Source organism: Symphalangus syndactylus, chromosome 24 (genome assembly GCF_028878055.3).
Source record: "Symphalangus syndactylus isolate Jambi chromosome 24, NHGRI_mSymSyn1-v2.1_pri, whole genome shotgun sequence".
NCBI lineage: Eukaryota > Metazoa > Chordata > Mammalia > Primates > Hylobatidae > Symphalangus > Symphalangus syndactylus.
Window position 1 is genome coordinate 58463611 of NC_072446.2, and position 14874 is coordinate 58478484.

Here is a 14874-nt window from a genome sequence, read left to right on the forward strand (position 1 = left end):
CGTCTGCAGGAGGCTAGAAGGCGGACTGGGCTGGCTCCTGATGGCAAGGGGCGGGCAAAAGATGATGGGGGATGGGTGGCCTTCCTTCGCCTCCTCGGCGGGGCCACCTGACGCCCCACCCACCGTGCAGGCACGGCCCGCGCGGGGAGGCAGCCACCTGGCCAGGTGTGCCTGCCGCAGGGGGCGGGGCGGGGCCGTGGAGGGGAAAAGGAGGGGAGAGCCGGGGGAGAGGGGGACAGTGTGGGAAGGAGGGGCATTTGGAGGGGAGAGGCGAGGGGCACATAGTTGGGGAAGGAGGGAGATGGAGAGGGGAGGGAAGAGGTGAGGGAGAGGGGACAGAGTGGGGAGAGGAGGAGTATGTGGGGGGAGGGGCGAGGGGGCACTTAGTGGGTGGAAGGGTGAGGGAAGGGGAGAGGTGAGGGAGAGGGGACAGAGTGGGGAGAGGAGGGGGATCTGGGAGAGGTGAGGGAGAGGGACACAGTGGTGGAAGGAGAGAGATGTTGGGGGTGGGGAGGGCAGGGCCTCAGGAGGGGGAACGCGCTGGGGGAGGACCCACGGGAGCGGAGTCGCGGGCCGCGGCAGCGGGGACGCCTCCCGCATTTTTTACCTACTTTGGTGCGATTCCCGCCGCCCTCCCCTGATTGGCCCAGTCTGGCTTGTCCTGCCCTCGCATGAGGGGAAAAAAGTCTGCACATTTTTCCTCCTTCCCGAGGCGACCGTGGCCGTGCAGAGTGCTCTGTGAGTCACCGTTAATTTCAGGTCTGGAAAAACAAGGAGGATTTATTTATCTTTGGGAACTGCCGGGGAAGGAGGCAGGCGGCGCGCAGGGGTGTGGCTGGGAAAGCCCGCGCTGTCCCGGGACAGTGGCGCCAGCCCCGCCGCTCAGTTCTCCGGGTTTTTAATTTGGAATTGTGTTTTTCTAATGGGCGGTTGCGTCGGAAACACGGTTTTCAGAGGGCCCAGATGAATCCCAGCGTTTTTGCTGCGGATGTTTTTGTGGGAAATAAAGGGAACAGGAAGAATTTTATAAATTAATTTAGGTTACCGAGATCATCACGGCCTCGACCAAAACTATTTTAATTCTCCAAATATGAGACTTTTGGACAAGATGGTCAGTATTTTTTTTTCTGGCACTATGTAAAATCTAGGTTGTATGTGGCTTTTGTTCTGCCTCACTCAACATAGAAACCCATTTCTCATTACCCGCGTTCTTTTTAGAAAAGACAGTAAGCAAGTTGTGCAGTTTTAAGCCTTTACCACCTGATACATGATTTTTGGCGGGCTAGAGCAGTGGTTCTTAACTTTAGCATGCATCAGAATCACCTGGAAAAGTTGTTCAAAGCTAGACTTGTGTGCCCCATCCCCAAGGTTCCCTCACTGCTTCTAAGATGATGCTTGAGAATGGGCATTTCTAACAACAACTAGGTGATGCTGAAGATGCCAGTCCGAGACCACACTCCTGGGCTGAGAAGGAACCCCCCTCTATCCTCCTGCAGCTGGAACCCTCTGCTTTTCTGTCTGCCTAGGACCCTGTGGCCCCTACACTTCTTAATATTCAGACTTCCTTTCTAGTCCAAAAGTGAATGGTGCTCATTTAAGGATACATGCCTGCCTGCCTGCTCCAGCCTCTCCTGCATTTCGTCCTCCACTCTGCCACCAGAGTTAGGTCCAAACATAAGACTGGTCTTGTTACGTTCTTGCTTAAAATTTGCTGTGGCTTCCTCCATAATCCTCAGCGGGTCAGTCTGGCCTGTCTGCCTCTGGCCTCAGCCTACTTTTTCTGCCCTATCTCCCATATCTTCCTAAGTGCCCACTGCCCCCCTCCCCCCAGACGAAACTTCTCATTCCAGAACACCTCTTACTAGTTCTAACTACCTTGATCATGGGCCTGCTTATTTTTTCAGCCTGGAATGTTCCTATCACCCTTCGCATCTGAAGACTTCTCTTACCACTTCCCAAGGATCAATAGTAGTTCCTTCTTTTTTTTTTTCCTGCCCCCTACCCCTTCCAACTCCTTCACCCCCCTAGTTCCTTCTATAATCCCAGAGTTCATCACTTCTCAAATCTTTTTTTTTTTTTTTTTTTTTTTTTGAGACTGAGTTTCACTCATGTTGCCCAGACTGGAATGCAATGGTGTGATCTCGGCTCACTGCAACCTCCGCCTCTCAGGTTCAAGCGATTCTCCTGCTTCAGCCTCCCAAGTAGCTGGGATTACAGGTATGCGCCACCACACCCGGCTAATTTTGTATTTTTAGTAGAGATAGGGTGTCTCCGTGTTGGTCAGGCTGGTCTCGAACTCCCAACCTCAGGTGATCCGGCCACCTTGGCCTCCCAAAGTGCTGAGATTACAGGAGTGAGACACCGAGTGCCTGGCCACTTCTCAAATCTTAATAAAGATCCAAATCACCTGGGATCCTTGTTAAAATGCAGATTCTGGAGTTGAGGGGTGGAGTCTTAGATGGCCCCAGGAGATGCAGATGCTATACTTTGAGTTAGGAGGTTTTATGGTTTTTCCCTATAATTACTGTAGCTCTGTAATTATTTATGTGCATTTGCCATTACTACCAGATTAGCTGGGAGTTCCTTGAGGTCATGGGATATTTAAGATGCATATGTATGAACTGGCATAGCCTACATAGTAGGTGTTTAATAAGTGTTGAGTAAGTGAACCAGTATCTGAAGATGTTTTACAATTTATCAAACTTCTATATCAGTTTATCACAACTTAAGATGAGCCCCTATTTTTTTTAGGTCCCACTGAACTTCAGCCTCTGCGTTTAACACCCAGGTTTTCTAGACATTGACTTTCCTCCTCCCCACACAGAGGGAAAGAGTTTTCATACAATGCTATAGACTAATAAAGATTTATGCCCTCCGGAAGTTGAAAGGTAATCCCCAATGTGATGGTATTTGAAGTTGGGGCCTTTGGACAGTGATTAGGGCATGAGGGCAGAGCCCCCTTTAATAGGATTAGTGCCCTTATAAAAGAGGTACTAGGCTGGGCACTGTGGCTCATACCTGTAATCCCAGCACTTTGCGGGGCCGAAGCAGGTGGATCACGAGGTCGGGAGTTCAAGACCAGCCTGGCCAAGATGGTGAAACCCCATCTCTACCAAAAATACAAAAATTAGCCAGGCGTGATGGCAGGCATCTGTAATCTCAGCTACTCAGGAGGCTGAGGCAGGGAATTGCTTGAACCCAGGAGGCAGAGGTTGCAGTGAGCTGAGATCGTGCCACTGCACTCCATCCTGGGCAACAGAGCAAGGTTCTGTCTCAAAAAACAAACAACAACAAAAAAGAGGTCCTAGACTGCTGCTTGCCGCTTCCACCATTGTGAGAACACAGCTAAAATGTTCATCTATGAACCAGGAAGTGGGCTCTCACCAGACACTGAATCTGCTGGTGACTTGATCTTGGACTTCACAGCCTTCAGAACTATGAGAAGTAAATTGTTGTTGTTTGTAAGCCACCCAGTTTATGGTATTCTGCTATAGCAGCCTGAACAGACTAAGACATATAAGGTCTCTCCTTAAATATGAGATTGGTTTATTTCAATTTTCGTTTAGAAAACATTTTGCATGCTTAATCTGTGAACATATAGGCACTTTCATTTAAAACCATTAATATAAGTGGCAGGGAAGAAGAAATGATACATTAACGAGGAGCCTGAAGAGAGATATGTATTAATAGATAGGCTGGGGAAAGCTCCTTTGCTAGGAGACATAGCACTGTCAATATACAGCATAGAAAAAAACTTTAGTTTCTCTCCTCCCTCTCCACAAATTCACCTATTTCCTATCTCCTATCCCTATTTATGTCAGTAGTCTTTTTTTTTTTTTTTTTTTTTTTTGAGACGGAGTCTTGCTCTGTCACCCAGGCTGGAGTCAGCTCACTGCAACCTCCGCCTCCTGAGTTCAAGCGATTCTCTTGCCTCAGCCTCCCGAGTAGCTGGGATTACAGGCACCCGCCACCATGCCCAACTGATTTTTGTACTTTTAGTAGAGATGGGGTTTCACCATATTGACCAGGCTGGTCTCGAACTCCTGACCTCAAGTGATCCGTCCGCCTCGGCCTCCCATAGTGCTGGGATTACAGGCGTGAACCACCATGCCCGGCCGTCAGTAGTCTTTTTTTAAAAATAACTTAATCCTCTAAGACACAAGTGTAGTTTTATTGTAAAAGATTCAAACAATACAACAAAGGAAAAACCCTTCTCTCTTTTCCCATAATTCCAGTCCTCTCCTCAGAGGTAACCACTGATGTCAGTTTGCTGTGTGGACTAACAGAAATACACCTTGGGCATATGTTTTGTGTTTCGTTTTGTTTTCATTGGTGTTCTGTGTAATGGTTTTATGTTGGGTGTGTAGCATCTTGTAACTTGCTTTTGTGCACTTAATGATTGTCCTGGCAATCTTGCCATTATCAGTAAATCATTTCTTATAATTGCTGCAAGGTGTGACTGTTCATTCATTTAACTTTTCCTCTACTGATGGGCATTTAGGTTATTTCCAATCCTTTGCTTTCACAAACAGTTCTTCAGTGAACAGCCTTGGGACTGCCTTCTTTGCATACATGAGCTGGTAGACTTCTCAGAAAATTCCTCCCATAAAATTACTAAGTCAAAAGGAATGCATAAATTTTATTTTACTAATTACATATTACCAAATAGCCTTCTAAAAAGGATATACCAATTTATAATCCCTCCTACAGTAGTTAAGAATATCTGCTTACTCTCCACTGACAGTTTATTAAAAGTTTGAGGAATTTTAGAACAGGCAAAACTACAGTGAAAAAAATCAGAATAAGTGTTAAATAGGGTGGGAGTGGAGATTGACTGCAGAGGGGTCTGACAGAGCTTTCAGGGGTGATGGTCATTTTTTTTTCTTACTTTGTTAGGGGTTCAAGTTACATGGGTATACAGGAGGCAGAGGTTGCAGTGAGCCAAGATCACACCACTGCACTCCAGCCTGGGCAACAAAGTGAGACTCCATCTCAAAAAAAAAAAAAAGTTACATGGGTATATACATTTGTCAAAACTTAAGATTTGTGCATTTTGCCGGACATAGTGGCTCACACCTGTAATCCCAGCACTTTGGGAGGCTGAGATGGGCGGATCACCTAAGGTCAGGAGTTCAGGACCAGCCTGACTAACATGGTGAAACCCTGTCTCTACTAAAAATACAAAAATCAGCCGGACTCAGTAGTGGGTGCCTATAATTCCAGCTACTCAAGTGGCTGAGTCAGATGAATCGCTTGAACCCGGGAGGCGGAGGTTGCAGTGAGCCAAGATGGCGCCACTGCACTCTAGCCTAGGTGACAGGGCAAGACTCCTTCTCAAAAAAAAAAAAAAAAGAAGAAGTAGTAGTTTAAATGAATGAAATAAGGGGTAGTTTAATAAGGGTTGTGTTTGGTTACAAGTAACAAAGACTTAAAGAATAATGGCTTAAGGCTTTATTACATTTGTGTGTGTATATGGTTTACTTCACACATAGAAGTACAGTGGCAAACAATTCAGATTTGTTATATTGACTTGGTGGTGCTCAAAACCCAATTTCTTCTTTCATTTTTTTTTTTTTTTTTTTTTTTGCCAGGGTCTCACTCTCACCCAGGCTGGAGTGCAGTTGTACAAACATGGCTCACTGCAGCCTTGAGCTCCTGAGCTCAAGCAATCCTCCAATCTCAGCCTCTTGAGTAGCTGGGACCACAAGCTCACACCGCCACCATGCCCAGCTAATTTGTGTGTGTGTGTGTGTCTGTGTATGTAAAGAGAGTCTTGCCATGTTGCCCAGCCTGGTCTGGAACGCTTGGACTCAAGTGATCCTCCTGCCTCCGCCTCCCAAAGTGTTGGAATTACAGGCATGAGCCACCACACCTGGCCCCAATTTCTATGCTGTTGCTTTGTTGTGCATAGATTGTCTTCTTAAGGTTACCTCATAGTCCAGGATAACTGCTAGAGTACCAGCTATTACTTCCACATTTTAGGCAGTAAGAAGGAGGAAAAAAAGATAAAAAGGGTATCCTTTTTTTTTTTTTTTTTTTTTTTTTTTGAGACACGGTCTCACTCTATCACCCAGGCTGGAGTACAGTGGCACGATCATGGCTCACTGCAGCCTCAACCTCCCAGGCTCAAGCAGTCTTCCCACCTCAGCCTCTCAAGTAGCTAGAACCACAGGTGCACACCACTGCCCCAAACTAATTTTTAAACGTTTTGTGTGTAGAAACAAGATCTCCCTATGTTGCCCAGCATAAGCATCCCCTTTTTTATAGAAAGATCCCAGAAACTGGTGGGGTGGTGGGGAGGAGGTGACTCACACCTATAATTCCAGCACTTTGGGAGGCTGAGGAGGGTGGATCACCTGAGGTCAGAAGTTTGAGACCAGCCTGTCCAACATGGTGAAACCCTGTCTCTAGTAAAAATACAAAAATTAGCCGGGCATGTGCCTGTAGTCCTAGCTACTCAGGAGGCTGAGGCAGGAAAATTGTTTGACCCGGGAATTCCAGCACTTTGGGAGGCTGAGGAGGGTGGATCACCTGAGGTCAGAAGTTTGAGACCAGCCTGTCCAACATGGTGAAACCCTGTCTCTAGTAAAAATACAAAAATTAGCCGGGCATGTGCCTGTAGTCCTAGCTACTCAGGAGGCTGAGGCAGGAAAATTGTTTGACCCGGGAGGCAACAGAACGAGACTCTGTCAGGAAGGAAGGAAGGAAGGGAGGGAGGGAAGGAGGGAGGAAGGAAAGGTAGGAAGGAAGGAAGGGAGGGAAGGAGGGAGGAAGGAAAGGTAGGAAGGAAGGAAGGGAGGGAGGGTTCCAGAAACTTATATCATAGAAACTTTTATACCATATTTCTAGACCACATACCCTGTACTATATAGGATTTCTCCTTTTATCTCATTGACCAGAACTTAGTCATATGGCTGCAAGGGAAGCTGGGAAACATGGTCTGTTCTCTGACTAGCAGTGTGCTCAGCTAAGACACTGTTGTTCCTTTACTAAGGAAGAAGGGGAAAATGGATATTGGGAGATAACCAGTAGTGACTGCCACAGGTAGATATTATCACTGGCCTCATCCCACAGATGGGGTAAGGTGAAGAGATGTTCCTTGGGAGCCCAGAGGAGTATAGGCTCTGATCCCAAGCCCTTTACCATCAGGCTGCTTGACACAGCAATTGTGAGTAAGGCTGAACAAGAGAAATGAGGTATGTCTTGTTGCTTGCTTAACACCACAGAGGAGGTTAATTGGCAAAGTAAAACAAATAGAAGCTGTAGAAAATACATTCTGAACATTCCTTACTGCCCATAGCCTGGTGCTGATGGGTCAGACAGCCCCAAGGGCCCTGGCATCTATTTTAGGAAAAGGCTAAATATGTTTAAGTATATTCGTGGGAAGGATACAGTACCACATGCTAACATTATTGATTTCTCTATTAGTCTTTATGGTGGAGTAAAAATCATATACCACTATTTTATAACATTAAAGATTGACCAATTATGTATGTTTTTCAGATAATAGCATGCTTAAGTAGTACAATTGTCTCGAACAGTGGTTCTTAGTCCCTCTTAGGCCATATATATACCCTTTGGGATTCTTTTTTTTTTTTTTTTTTTTGGAGACAGAGTCTCGCTCTGTTGCCCAGGCTGGAGTGCAGTGGCACGATCTCGGCTCACTGTAACCTCCACCTCCCGGGCTTAAGCAATTCTCTTGCCTCAGCCTCCCGAGTAGCTGGGATTACAGGCATGCACCACCGCGCCTGGCTAAGTTTTTGTATTTTTTAGTAGAGATGGGGTTTCACCATGCTGGCCAGGCTGGTCTCAAACTCCTGACCTTGTGACTCACCTGCCTTGGCCTCCCAAAGTGCTGGGATTACAGGTGTGAGCCATCGCTCCCAGTCTGGGATTCTTATAAAAAGTATAAATCCTCCGGGCGCGGTGGCTCATGCCTGTAATCCCAGCACTTTGGGAGACCGAGGTGGACTGATCACGAGGTTAGGAGTTCGAGACCAGTATGGCCAACATAGTGAAACTCCGTCTCTACTAAAAATACAAAAAACTAGCCAGATGTGGTAGTGTGCACTTGTAATCCCAGCTACCTGGGAAGCTGAGGCAGGATAATTGCATGAACCCAGGAGGCAGAGGTTGCAGTGAGCCGAGATCGCACCATTATACTCCAGCCCGGGTGACAGTGCGAGACTCCATCTCAAAAAAAAAAAAAAAAAGTATAAACCTTCTCTCTAGAAAGACGGACATTTGTTTCTACTCACAAAGCTTGGCCTATAACCTTAGGGAGCTCATGAACTGCCCTGAAGCCTATCTAATAAATATTTCAAGAAAGTTTTTGGGAAATGTTCTAAAAAGCAAATCCGGTGGAAGGATAAATGAACAATCCCACAGTTCCTTGCATACACACATCAAGGTCAGAGTGGGCATCACACCTCTCATCAACACAGCCTTTCAGAACTTTATAATATAGAGCATTTTATAAAATACAAACGATCTGAACAATACATGCAGGAATGCAGCTTGTTTTTATTCATTCATTCAGCACTATATCCTGGGGATCTCTCCAAGTTGTCTTCCATTTTTCATAAGCATGATACATTCTTTTTTTTTTTTTTTTTTGAGGCGGAGTTTTGCTCTGTTGCCTGGGCTGGAGTGCAGTGCTGCGATCTGGGCTCACTGCAACCTCTACCTCCCAGGTCCAAGCGATTCTCCTGCCTCAGCCTCCCGAGTAGCTGGGATTACAGGCACCTGCCACCATGCCCGGCTAATTTTTTTGTATTTTTAGTACAGATGGGGTTTCACTGTGTTAGCCAGGATGGCCTCCATCTCCTCACCTCGTGATCCACCTGCCTCGGCCTCCCAAAGTCCTGGGATTACAGGCATGAGCCACCATGCCCAGCCTCCATGATACATTCTTTTTACACTTCTGATCTGGTTGTTGTATTTCTGGAGAAAGAAAAATGAACCACAAAATATTCAGAAAGGGGCAAACAAGGGAATCAAGCATTTTTTTAAGGATAGATGAAATGAGTTCAGACTCTTCAGCATGTAGGATTGAGTGTAATCACAAGTCATAAAATCATGAAGGATAGGAATGAAGAGACTAGAAATTTCACAGTAAACCTTAACATATAAAAACAAGAGAGCTTTTCTAAAAGCTCAGAATAAGTCACTTTAGAAAAAATGAAAGGACTGTTTCACATGGTGGTTAAGAAAAGGAGGAAAGTGACAGTCAGAGGAGGAAAAAGCATGTCACAGACAGCAATGGGCTGGTCGTGGCAAGCTCTCTGGTTGGGACTCATTTTTCCCCAGCTCGTCCCATTATTCCCTGCAGACTGCTGCCTCACCCATTGGTACTGCAGGGCAGGAAAAACTCAGAACCAGCAAAGCGCCCACCCCAGAGGCTGCCAGGTAATGTCAGGGCAGTGCTGAAGCCCTGCTGGGATATGGAGGTGATACCAACACATGCACGTGGGCATCTTGTTTATATTCACAATGAGAAGCCACTGTCAAATCTAACTGAACATTTTTTCATTTAGATTTGAGGATGTTTCCTGAGGTCCTACTGTGTGCCAGCTGAGGCCATGTTAGCTACCAGGAATATGAAGATGAATAAGGAGATCACAAGCAAAAACAGAAATGCCAAGATAAACTTGGCCCAGGTTCCCTTGGGAATTCTCAGGATCCTACCTGGTGCAGCAGATCACACCAGGGAGAAGTTACTGGATCTTTGATGAGTGGAGCATCCACAGAGGAAGGAAGTGAGTTTTTGTTAATGACATCATTCCTCACTTATGTTGGCAAATATGAATATGGAAGAGATGGCTGGAGGGTTTATTCAAAGTTGGATATTTGGAGGAAGAGAATGCCTGATGTTCCTACCAAAAAAAATTAGACCCTATGGACCAAGATACATAAGATAGATGTAGATATGTAATGGGTTTCCTTTCTGTTTTTTAATTTTCTTTGGAGTCTGCTCTGGCTTACCTCCCAATTTTCCTGTCTTCTGGGGGGTAGGAGGAGGGATGTCAAATGATGGTTCAGCCAAAGAAACCCAGCTCTTCCTGATGAGGGAACTCTGAGTTGTATTCAAGGAAAACAAACACCAAAAACAGATAGCCAAAGGCCAATGGTCATGATTTGAAATTTGAGTGCCTTTTACTGTAACAGTTTTGCTCCAATATTTCCATTACCAGTCCTTGGGTGAGGTATTTGACTCTACATCAGAGGTCCCCAACATTTTTGGCATCAGGGACTGGTTTTGTGGAAGACAATTTTTCCACAGAAGGGGCAGCAGGGGGATGGTGTGGGGGGGTGGTTTCAGGATGAAACTGTTCCATCTCAGATCATCTGGCATTAGTTAGATTCTCAGAAGGAGCGTGCAACCTAGATTCATTGCATGCACGGTCCACAATAGGGTTCCCACTCCTGTGAAAATCTAATGCCGCTGCTGATCTGACAGGAGGTGAAGCTCAGGTGGTCATGCTCACTCGCCGCATTCCTAACAGGCCACGGACCAATACTGGTTCATGGCCCAGGGTTTGGGGACCCCTGCTCTAGATGACACAAATTCTAGTCTTGCCTAGCCCTACTGTTGACTAGCCATAGGACCTCTGCAAGGTGCACCCCTTTGGGACTCCTTGTCACCACGTGTAAACTCAAGATGTTGACTAATTTGACCCTTTTAATTCTAAAAGGTGATGCTTGCACTCCACAGAAGAGATACTGAGTGCCTGGCACAGTCTTAGCAATTTGTGAAGTATCCTGTTCTAGTAATACTAAGGCAGGCTCTTAAATTTTGATTTATAAACTCTAGGCCATGGGCTCTAGATAAAACAGGGCTCTAGAGGGCTTTTTTTTTTTTTAAATGGCAAAAGCAATAAATTGCTGCAGTTTTCTAGATTGTAGACTTAATGTGGTTCTCCCAGCTATCCATGTCTGGGGAAAGGAAGCTGATTGACACAAGAGATCAAACAGCATTAGCTTCAACATCCTTATGTGTAAATGAGGCAAACACGTCACATCTTGCAATTGGTCCTGCTTTTTTTTTTTTCTTTACTTTTCTCTTTGGAAGGGGGAGTGGAGGTGAGTGGTCACTAAATTCAGGCCCAGTCATTAAGAGGTGGTCCCTTACTAAAATTTTCCACGCTGGAGGTGGAAGGAATTGCTTGTTCATTTATATTCTCTATCCTGTGGAAAGGCTTCCCTCCCACCCCTTGAGCCAGTGAGTCACTTCCTCTCTGCAAACCTCTAAAGCCTCCTTTCTTTCTCAGCCCAGACCTGGCCCTCTGGAGAGGGTTTTGGAGTCCTGGGTAGTCAGGGTACCTCAGGCAGCAGGCAGCACACCTTGGATGTGAGCTGAATGGATTTTCAAATTTCAGAGAAGGAGCCTCCACGCAGGAGAAAGTGTGTAAATGTTCTGATAAACGCCAAGTGTTGGATTCTAGGTTCAGCATTTTTTCTTTTTACTTTAAACAACTCTAGGAAAGAAACACCCGTAGAAGGTACAGCAAGCGGGTTGCAGGTTTGTTTTATGACTCATGGAAATTTCTAAAATGATAAATATTGGCTCAGCAGTAGTCTGACATAAGACACACTCAACTAAAGCACCATGGTTACAAGAAACAAGAAGTGCATATTCGGTAAATAAAGTGTGGCTCCACTTCCAAAAGCTTTCAGAGAAAAAAGAGCAGCACGCAAGGCCTGGATTCTTGAGGTTCCCTTCTTGAACGGCCAAAGTTCCATTTGTTTTTCCCAAGGCCAGAAACTTCCCTGAGATGACTGCAGTGTCTTCCCAGCCAGGAAGCCATTTTAAATGGTTTGGGTGCTATACTTTATTCAGTCCAGAGTCTTTTTGGCTAATATAATGAAAAAATTTTATGCATCATAAAAATTAATGAGGTTGAAGAGACAAGTATTTTTCTCCTAAAAAGAAAAAGGAAAGTAAATATTTTTCTTGCTGAGTAAAACCGCCCCCATCTTTGTGTGTATAAGATGCTAGGCATCTTGGAGAGATGTAAGGAATCTGGAATATCAACTTTTCAGATGAAATTTAGAGAATGTGAGCCACAAATAATGGCTGGGGTCCTCCTGAGTCGAGTTTTTATTTCTTATGAAACAAAGTCAGCATTACTTTAACTTCTCATCAGCTCATTTTAGTTTCTAAAGAAAATATAATAGACTAAAATTCATACCCAATGAAAGGCCATTGTATCCACTTACTGACAGCTGGGGGTGAGCAGCTCGGATCTGCCTTTCAGCTGGGTTTTCCTGCATAACAGGTTTATTAACAGAGCAGCGTGACTCACAAGCAGTGTTCTTTAGAATCACCCCCCAACACACACACTGGAACCACGATAAACACTTGGTAAGGAGGATCAATCACAAAATAAACTGAGGAAAGACTCAGGCTACAATTCTATGCTTCAAATAAAGCAGCAAAAGAGACTGTTAGGCGCATGAAGGTCTCAGACAAGAGACCTGGAAGAAGGCACCAAATCTGAAAAGGTGATTCAGTAAGTTGGCTGCGTCATGCTAGCGACCCTCCTACAACCACTCATCGATATATGGACTTCCCTTGAGCCAGGAGGGCCCAGGACTGAATCACTAGAATACGTCGTAGAGGACATAGGGGGGCAGAGAAAGCTAAAGCCATTCTGTAAGCTCCTGCAGAGAAGCCCCCTTGAGGTAGGGGAGAGATGAGGTGCCCCGCATGGTCTGCAACACCAGTGCAGGTGGGAAGGGATATGCAATGAGGCGCTGTATCCAAAGGCCCTTTGACCCAGCTGCTGGGAAACGTATCTCAAATTTCTCCAAAGAGAAACTGCGAGGGCCAGATTATTCAGAGAGATTGACCTGGAACCTGGTATCAATGCTGCAGAAACAGACTTCTCCTTTGCACGGCATGGCCCTCTGTATTTGCCCTCCCTTTGCTTTTCCACTCATCTTATATTAATCAGTGTTGCAATAGAGGGAGGGAGCTCTCCTCAGCAGCGAGGCAGTGGCAGGAGTGTCTCTGCAGGTAGCCAAGGTGATGCTGGCAGCCAGGGAGGCAGCAGTTGGGATAGCTCTGGCAAGATCACCTCACTGGCTGCCAGGGAGAGAGCCTGGGCCCTGAGCCAGGACATGGATGGGCCTGGATCATTCTGCTGGTTGAGCCAAACACCATTAAAAATAATTTCAGAAGGGAAACCACTTTGGTGCATTTTTTCTGGCTATTAAAAAAATACAGATTTAGGCCGGGCGCGGTGGCTCAAGCCTGTAATCCCAGCACTTTGGGAGGCCAAGGCGGGCGGATCACGAGGTCAGGAGATCGAGACCATCCTGGCTAACACGGTGAAACCCCGTCTCTACTAAAAATACAAAAAATTAGCCGGGCGCGGTGGTGGGCGCCTGTAGTCCCAGCTACTCAGGAGGCTGGGGCAGGAGAATGGCGTGAACCCCGGGAGGCGGAGCTTGCAGTGAGCCAAGATCACGCCACTGCACTCCAGCCTGGGGGACAGAGCAAGACTCTGTCTCAGAAAAAAAAAAAAAAAAAAAAAAAAAAAAAAAAACAGATTTATCAGGGGAAAAAAATGCTGAAAATGTCTAAGAAAGAAAATAAATGTTCTCTATTAATTTTCCTGCCACATATTTATATAATAATAAAGAGGTCATTTTAAAAAATTTAATTATATAAATTATCTGGGAATGTCTTCTTATTAAAAAAAAAAACTCTGGGTAGAAAAATGTCACCTTCACTCCCCTGCAATTCTTTTCCCCCTCACCAAATTTAAGGTCTACTATTGGTCTAAAATGTACAGAACAAAGTCTGTCCTTCCAGGTTTTGCTTATTTACACACACGATAGATAGATAGATCAATAGATATTAATAGATAGTTTTGTGTTCCTGTGATTTTTTTTTATTATTTTTAATTTTTTCTTTTTTAGAGACAGGCTGTCAGTCTGTCACCCAAGCTGGAGTGCAGTGGTGTGATCATAACTCACTGCATCCTCAAACTCCTGGGTTCAAGAGATTCTCCCACCTCAGTCTCCCACATAGATGGGAGTACAGGCACACACCACCATGCCCAGCTAACTATTGTATTTTTTTGTAGAGTCTTGCTATGTTGCCCAGGCTGGTCTCAAACTCCTGGGCTCAAGCAGTCCTCCTGCCTCGGCCTCCGAAAGTGCTGGGGTTACAGGCATGAGCCACTGCACCCAGCTGATGATTGTATTTTAAATTCTGCTTAAGAAAGCCTTTCTACCACCAAGATTTCATTTGGAATTAGTTTTATATATTGTGAGACACCTAACTTTATTTTTTCTCAAATATATATCCATTTTCCCCAAAACTTTTTGTCTAACTAGCCTGTCCTTTCCCATTGGTAGAAAATGTCATTTTTACCATCTATTCCATTCCCATGTAGAAATGGACCAACATGGGTCTGTTGCTTGCTCTATTCTTTCTACTGATTTCTTCATTCTTATACAAATATCACCTTTTTCATTACTCTGGCTTTATTGTATATTTTAAATATTTGATGGGCCCTTGTTCTTCTTGTAAAAACTGTCCTTAGTTATCCTTATACATTTTCTCTTTCATATGAATTTGACAATCTTCTTGTGAAGTTCTATTTAAAAATCTTGATGGTATTTGATTGGTATTGCACAGTTTTTAATCATCAATTTGTGGGGAATCCATTATCTTTACAATATTGATTCTTTTCACCTGTGAACATGGCATGTTTCTGTAATTATTATTTTGTTTGTTTATTTTGTTTTGTTTTTTGAGACAGGGTCTCGTTCTGTCGCCCAGGCTGGAGTGCAGTGGCACGATCTCAGCTCACTGCAACCTCTGCCTCCGGGGTTCAAGCGATTCTCATGCCTCAGCCTCCC

The 14874-nt window shown here is 45.1% G+C and overlaps 1 protein-coding gene across 1 annotated transcript in view; it reads left to right on the forward strand.

Annotated features, from left to right (window-relative positions):
* The first annotated feature begins 9651 nt into the window (after nt 1-9651).
* BFSP1 (beaded filament structural protein 1) overlaps nt 9652-14874 on the forward strand; it is a 66291-nt gene continuing 61068 nt past the window's right edge. Inside the window, exon 1 of the mRNA XM_063633942.1 lies at nt 9652-9758. The gene's annotated coding sequence lies outside the window, so the exon portion shown is untranslated. The remainder of the gene's footprint in view (nt 9759-14874) is intronic.